Source organism: Giraffa tippelskirchi, chromosome 4 (assembly GCF_054371585.1).
Source record: "Giraffa tippelskirchi isolate mGirTip1 chromosome 4, T2T-mGirTip1v1.2.pri, whole genome shotgun sequence".
NCBI lineage: Eukaryota > Metazoa > Chordata > Mammalia > Artiodactyla > Giraffidae > Giraffa > Giraffa tippelskirchi.
The window spans coordinates 206,598,896-206,606,463 of NC_137278.1; the positions used below are offsets into that span (position 1 = coordinate 206,598,896).

Below are 7,568 nucleotides of genomic sequence, written 5' to 3' on the forward strand. Positions count from 1 at the left end.
CCCCAGCACCCAGCCAGGGCCAGTGAGGGGGGCTCAGGAATCGTCTTAGAACAAAGGAGCCATCAGCCCAGTCCCCACAGTACAAAAGCCAGATTCCTCCCCAACCCTGAGAGATCCTTTTCCTCAGAAGAGTATAAATATCTGATGTCAGATTGTTTTCCTGTGACTTCCTCCTAAAATCGAAAAAAAAAAAAAAGAAACAAGCGGGATTAGTGGTATTGTGTAATGAACTTGACACGTCACCTCTCTACTGGTTCATATGAACTGATGCCTCAGACTCTTAAGCCACGAGGTCGGCTACTTTCAAAACTGAGCACCATAAAAACCTAACCAGGAAAAGCAGAGACTGAGGTGTGAGTCCTCATGCTGATCACAGCTCAAAGTCAGAGCGGACTGTCACCACCTGAGGTATATCAGCCACCCTGAATCCGGAGAGTTGCTGGTTATTTAAGGGTTCCACTCCTGGGGCAAGTGGGCAGGATGTGCTCAAGTTTGAGAACTGGTTTCCCCAGGGACATCCCTGGGTGTCCGGGTCACCAAGAGCCTAGTTTCTCATCTGTCTAGTTTCACTCGGCATTGACGGCCACTCTGTGTCATACGGGTGACAATAGACGTAGAGCTGCCTGGGACCAGGTGCTCCTGGACAGTCCTGATCCAGGGGAGGCAAGAGACACATTCAGCGACTTGCCCAGCAGTCCAGTGGTTAAGACTCCACACTGCCAGTGCAGGAGGCATGGTTCAACCCCTGGTCAGGAAACTAAGATCCTACATGCCATGAGGCATGGCCGAAAAAAAAAAAGAAGTGTGTTCAAAGTGCTTTAAGAGCGCAACAAAATCCTACTGCGGTCCTGGGGAAAAAGTGACCATCAATCCAGGCCAGCAGGAAATCATGCCCACTCTACCCAAAAGATTCCATCTTCAGAGACCTCCCCAGCGTCCCCACAATCAGGGACACCCACAGCAGGCCCGACGACGGGCTACCTTGGTCCCACTCTCACCCCACTGCAGCCATGCTCCACCCAGCAGCAGACCGATCCTTTTACATACACAAAGCAAACCTTGTCACTCTGCTCACAAGCCTGCAGCAGCTGCTCGCTGAACTGAGGTTAAAGCTCGCAGTCCACCTGCAGCACCCCCATGCCTCTCAGGTCTTGTCCCCCAGCATCATTCCGCCTGCCTTCCCCCTCCAGGCCCCAGCCTTTTTCAGCCCTCTCACCCACCAAGTGACATCCAGTCCTAAGGCTTTGTTCGTCCCCCAAATCTGGCCCTTTCTCAAAGGCCAACTCCTCACAGCAGCCTTCCCAAGCCCATCTCAGTCCTCCCCATTTACCAAGTTGTCACTTCTCCATGGCGATCACGGTGTACACAACTGTTTAATCCGGTGCTGACTCAAAGCATGATCCGTGAGCCAGCAGCATCGGCATCGGCATCACGACCTGGTGCTTGTTAGAAACACAACCCACGCACAAGCAGCAGGGTAATGCATTCAGATCTCTGGGAGTGGGCCCCAGGAATCTGTGCTTTAAGACCTCAGGGCATTCTTACGCATGCTCAAGTTTAAAAAGACCTGGGCTAGTTCAGGTATTTGGTCCCTTGGTGACCACCTGTCTTCAGTACAGATATGTCACCTTGGGAGCAGGAATGCTGCTGCATCTTATCTCTGCTGAACCCCCAGCACCCAGAACAGCGTCTGGTAACAGCAGGCAGTCAGTCAGGATTTGATGACTTAACAAAAAAATAAGACGTGAGGGACTTCCCTGGTGGGCCAGTGGCTAAGGCTCCGTGCTCCCAATGCAGGGGGCCCAGGATCTATCCCTGGTCAGAGAACCAGATCGCACATGCCACAACTAAAACTCCCGAATGCCACAATGAAGACCAAAGATCCCATGTGCTGCAATAAGACCCTGCACGGCCAAAAAAAAAAAAAAAGACACGAATTCCCGCCACAGACAAGCAAGTGCCAAGCAGTGAAGTAGGTGCGGCCTAGCCCTACAGGGGCCATCAGTCTCTCAGGGGAGACACCCAGGAAACAGTCACCCATAAACACTTCTACAGCTTTATCCGGGTGAGAAGTAGAAGGCCGGGAGGGAGTCCAGCTGATTTCCGCCGAGCGGTGGAACATCTCGGGGAATCTCTGTGCCCAGGAAGCCCAGGAGGACAGAACTCTGCCAAGAGGCCTCTACCTCCTGGAGTTACGACTATTCCCAGACAAAAGCCAGAACAACCTCTCAGGAGAAACAGCAAGCATCGGGCAGAACCCACATCCGTGGGAGTCATCTCACTCTTCCAGTGATCGGACCACGGACGCACTCTCTGCCCTGCCCTCATCCACTCTCTCAGTCAGTCTGATCACTATCGGTTCAATCAAGTCCCGGCTCGGCCAGGATCCCAGGACATGTGCATCCCTTTTTGGCTTGTCTTTTTTGAAAAGGGGGAAAAAAAAAAAAGAGCCACCTAGAGAAAAATGATAATTCAAACGCCGACTTCACGTGGGCGCAGGGCATCCGGTCGCAGTTGTGTCGTCCCGTCAGCCTCCTCGTTCCCACTGCCCCTCGCACGATTTTACCGGCACCTGTAACGCCCTGAGTGCAGGGCAGGGCCAGTCTTGTTTGTACCGCCACAACCCAGCCCCCAAATACGCTTCTGAATACTCCCTGAAAGAAGAACCGCTCTGCAAACCCCAAACGGCTTCCAACCATAAGATACTTTTAGTTCCAGAATGAATCCCCCTATGCCTCCCCTACTGTAAGGGGGTATGTGTACCCCACCCCCTCTAACGATGGGAAAACAGGGAGGGGAAAGAGGGGAAACGCCGACGTTCAGACCCCCAGAGAGAGGCGAGCGGAGCGGGGGGACACTCATCTTCCGTCTCCCGTCCAGAGCGCTAGCCACAGGTACACTGCGCCCTGCAAGATGCCAACAGAAACAATACAGGTTGCGAATGAATGAACAGCCTAGGCACAATTAAATTCTGGAATAACTGATAAGAGGAATGCAATTACAAGGATCGAAAGGCACAAGTCATAGGAACTCGGAGGAGGAAAAGGAGCACAGTGGTCAGCGCGGGCTTCCCCCCGGGGACAGCGAGTCCGGCCAGTAGCATCTAAACCGCGGAGACAAGCGCGCACTGCCGCTCGCGCATGCGCACTCGCCCACCCAGCACGGCCACACCCTCGGTCCCGGAGGCGACGGCGCCGGCGGCGGGGCCTCACCTGTGGGCGCAGAGCGCCGAGAAGCGCCCGGGAGCGCGGAGCACGGCGGCCCCGCGCCGCGGCCCGGCCCCGCCTCCAGCCCCACTCGGTGATCGCTGGAGGACACGGCCCGCTTACCCGGAACGGACCGGCCCTCCGCCCGCCGCGCTCTACTTCCGGGGCGGCGCCCTGACAACCGAAGACGCGGCGTTGCCGGCGCCGCGACTGCTTCCGGGGTTAGACTGTCCCCACTTCTGCATTTGCGCCTCCAACTTGCACAGCCCGCTACGCACCGGGGCTGACGTAAAACTCAACATCCAGAAAACTCATGTCGTGGCATCCGGTCCCATCACTTCATGGCAAAAAGATGGGGAAACAATGGAAACAGTGACAGACTTTATTTTGGGGGGGCTCCAAAATCACTGCAGATGGTGACTGCAGCTATGAAATTAAAAGACGCTTGCTTCTTGGAAGAAAAGCTATGACCAACCTAGACAGCATTTTAAAAAGCAGAGACATAACCTTGCCGACAAACGTCCGTCTAGTCAAGGCTATGGTTTTTCTGGTAGTCATGTATGGATGTGAGAGTTGGACTGTAAAGAAAGCTGAGCGCGGAAGAATTGATGCTTTTGAAGTGTGGTGTTGGAGAAGACTCTTGAGAGTCCCTTAGACTGCAAGGAGATCAACCTAAAGGAAATCAGTCCTGAATATTAATTGGAAGGACTGATGCTGAAGCTGAAACTCCAATACTTTGGTCACCTGATGCGAAGAACTGACTCCTTAGAAAAGACCCTGATGCTGGGAAAGACTGAAGGCAGGAGAAGGGGACGACAGAGGATGAGATGGTTGTATGGCATCACCGACTTGATGGACATGAGTTTGAGTAAGCTCTGGGATTTGGCTGTGGACAGGGAGGCCTGGCGTGCTTCAGTCCATGGGGTTGCAAAGAATCCGACACGACTGAGCGACTGAACTGACTGACTGACTGACTGATGTCCTGCGAGGAACCACCTAGGCCACCACCCCCAGGGGTCTCGCAACCTTCGGGGGCCCAGAAATGAGATTGCAAGGGATCGGGGCCCGGGATCAAGCCTGATAGTGACAGGTAGAGCGGTATGATGCCTGGGGCCCTGGGCTGTAGTCCCCCTCTTCATCTCCTCTGTTGCTCAGCTTCAGTATCTGTAAAACTAGGACTGTTCATAGCACCAACTATGTAAGTTTGTTGTAGGGATAACATACAAGTTGCGCTCAGGCTCAGCAAGTAGTAGTAAGTGGCCTACTCAAAGGTCACCTCATTTATGAAGTGTTTCCTGAGCATGGGACAGGTATAGTTCCTCAAACTAGATTTTTAAAACTCCTGTTCTGTTCACTTCAGTTCAGTTGGTCAGTTGTGTCTGACTCTTTGCAACCCCATGGACTGCAGCATGCCAGGCCTCCCTGACCATCACCAACTCCTGGAGCTTGCTCAAACTCATGTCCATCTAGTCAGTGATGCCATACAACCATCTCATCCTCTGTTGTCCCCTTCTCCTCCCACCTTCAGTCTTTCCCAGCATCAGGGTCTTTTCCAATGAGTCACTTCTTTGCATCAGGTGGCCAAAGGATTAGAGTTTCAGCTTCAGCATCAGTCCTTCCAATGAATAATCAGGACTGAATATACTCAATCTTTTAGGATTGACTGGGTTGATCTCCTTGCAGTCCAGGGGACTCTCAAGGGTCTTTTCCAACACCACAGTTCAAAGGTATCAATTCTTCAGCGTTCAGCTTTCTTTATGGTCCAACTCTCACATCCAGACATGATTACTGGAAAAACCGTAGCTTTGACTCTATGGACCTTTGTTGGCAAAGTAATGTCTCTGCTTTTTAATATGCTGTCTAGGCTGGTCATAGCTTTTCTTCCAAGAAGCAAGTGTCTTTTAATTTCATGGCTGCAGTCACCATCTGCAGTGATTTTGGAGCCTAAAACAATAAAGTCTGTCACTGTTTCCATTGTTTCCCCATCTATTTGCCATGAAGTGATGGACCGGATGCCATGATCTTAGTTTTCTGAATGTTGAGCTTTAAGCCAGCTTCTTCACTCTCCTCTTTCACTTTCATCAAGAGGCTCTTTAGTTGCTCTTCGCTTTCTGCCATAGGGTGGTGTCATCTGCATACCTGAGCATATTGATATTTCTCCCGGCAATCTTGATTCCAGCTTGTGCTTCATCCAGCCCGGCATTTTGCATGATAAGTTAAATAAGCAAGGGGACAATATAAGCCTTGACATACTCCTTTCCCAAGTTGGAAACAGTCTGTGGTCCCATGTCCAGTTCTAACTGTTGCTTCTTGACCTGCATACAGATTCCCCAGGAAGCAAGTAAGGTGGTCTGGTATTCCCATCTGTGGTATTGCCATTCTTGAAGAATTTTCCACAGTTTGTTGTGATCCACACAAAGGGTTTGGTATAGTCAATAAACCAGAAGTAGTTGTTTTTCTGGAACTCTCTTGCTGTTTTGATGATCCAGCAGATATTGGCAATTTGATCTCTGGTTCCTCTGCCTTTTCTAAATCTGCCTTTTCTAAATCCAGCTTGAACATCTGGAAGTTCATGGTTCACATACTGTTGAAGCCCGGCTTGGAGAATTTTGAACATTACTTTGCTAGCGTGTGAGATGAATGCAATTACGCAGTAGTTTGAACATTCTTTGGCATTGCCCCTCTTTGGGATTGGAATGAAAACTGACCTTTTCCAGTCCTGTGGCCACTGCTGAGTTTTCCAAATTTGCTGGCATATTGAGTGCAGCACTTTCACAGCATCATCTTTTAGGATTTGAAATAGTTCAACTGGAATTCCATCACCTACACTAGCTTTTTTAGTAGTGATGCTCCTTAAGGCCCAGTTGACTTTCTGGCTCTAGGTGAGTGATCACACCGTCATGGTTATCTGGGTCATGAAGATCTTTTTTGTATAGTTCTTCTGTGTAGTCTTGCCATCTCTTCTTAATATCTTCTGCTTCTGTTAGGTCCATACCATTGCTGTCCTTCATTGTGCCCAACTTTGCATGAAAAGTTTTAAAAGTCCATCTGTTAGGAAAAGGCAGCCTGGCTAGTGAGAAATTTAAAACTGAAGCCAGGTCGAGATTGAATCCTCACTCCAGAATGCACTAGCTTTGTGGTTTGTGGGAGGTCATGTCACTTGTGTGAGCCTCAGTTTCTTATTCATAAATGGAGACAATAGGACCTACATTGAAGGGTTGTTGGGAAGATTAATTTTAAAAAAATTTAAAAAGGTGCTTTGGTATAGCACACACTAGTTGCTCAAATATTTGTTGAATTAATACACAATAAAACAGCATGTACCCTAGACATCTGTCAGCCATGAAAGTGTATTGAAGGCAGTGTGAAAAGAGGAGAAACAATTTACAAACCTGCTCTGTTACATTCTAAGTGTCTGGGCATAGGACAATTGCAGTCTCTCTCTCTCTCTCTTTTTTACCTTTCTTTTAGCATTTGTTCCAGAAAGGGTAATTCATTATTTATGATGCACAAAATGCATTAATGTTTGTAACTCTTCTGAATTTTTTAATCACCAATATCATGTATTACAGGGCACAAATCTGCAACTGCCATGTATATCCTTCTGCAGTAGTTTACTGCTTATGACACTTTTTTATAATTGGTGCACATGTAAGTTTAGACATCAGAAAATGAACCTTTAATTGGAAAAAACAAACAATGCTAAGGAAACAGAGTCTAAGCTCATTCTGCTGGTCACATGCCAGGCCAATAACCCCAATAAATGGAGAGACAGGTTTTGGGAGCAACGAATAATGACTTTATTGAAAAAGCCGACTAACCAAGAAGGTGGTAGGCACATGTCCTAAAGAACCATCTTGCCTGAGTTAGAATTCAGACTCCTTTTATACTAAAAGGGGAAGGGAGTAAAGTCAAACACTTCTTGGTTCCCATCAGCCTCCAGAGGGGATTTGTTCATTTCTTCCTCCTGCCACCATTCACAGGTGGACCTGGTCAGGAGGTTTCCTATGAGCTAAACAAAGGTCTTTTAGCTTAATGCTCTTTACTGGGAGAGCAGGATTCCCAGAGATGGGCCATTATGTGTAACTTAAGTTTATAGGCAGCATCCCTTCAGCGATTAACTTGTAAGAGAATACAAAAAGGTTCTTCCCTATCACATTAACACAGTTAATACACAAGATCAAGAGTCAGCAAACCATCGGTCAAATCCAGCCCGATACCTGCTCCAGAAAGCTGAGAATGCTATTTCCTTGTGACCACTTGCAACTGATTTGATGATAGCGAACACACTAATGTTGTACCCCAAATAAGTGAAATTATCTCCCCTCCTGCCCCCAGAGAAATCCATTCTTCTCATTCTTA

General features: G+C 48.8%; 1 protein-coding gene across 11 annotated transcripts in view; it reads right to left on the minus strand.

The window, feature by feature from the left end:
* The window catches only part of TTLL1 (TTL family tubulin polyglutamylase complex subunit L1), a 35,499-nt gene extending 32,136 nt beyond the window's left edge, over positions 1-3,363 (minus strand). For 5 of the 11 annotated variants that reach the window (XR_014081600.1, XM_081587828.1, XM_081587824.1 and 2 more), the window contains exon 1: positions 3,213-3,363. The gene's annotated coding sequence lies outside the window, so the exon portion shown is untranslated. Of the gene's footprint in view, positions 1-3,002; positions 3,130-3,212 lie in introns of those variants that run through there. The other 6 variants (XM_081587829.1, XM_081587827.1, XM_081587833.1 and 3 more) reach the window with 2 other exon arrangements.
* Between the last annotated feature and the right edge of the window lie 4,205 nt (positions 3,364-7,568).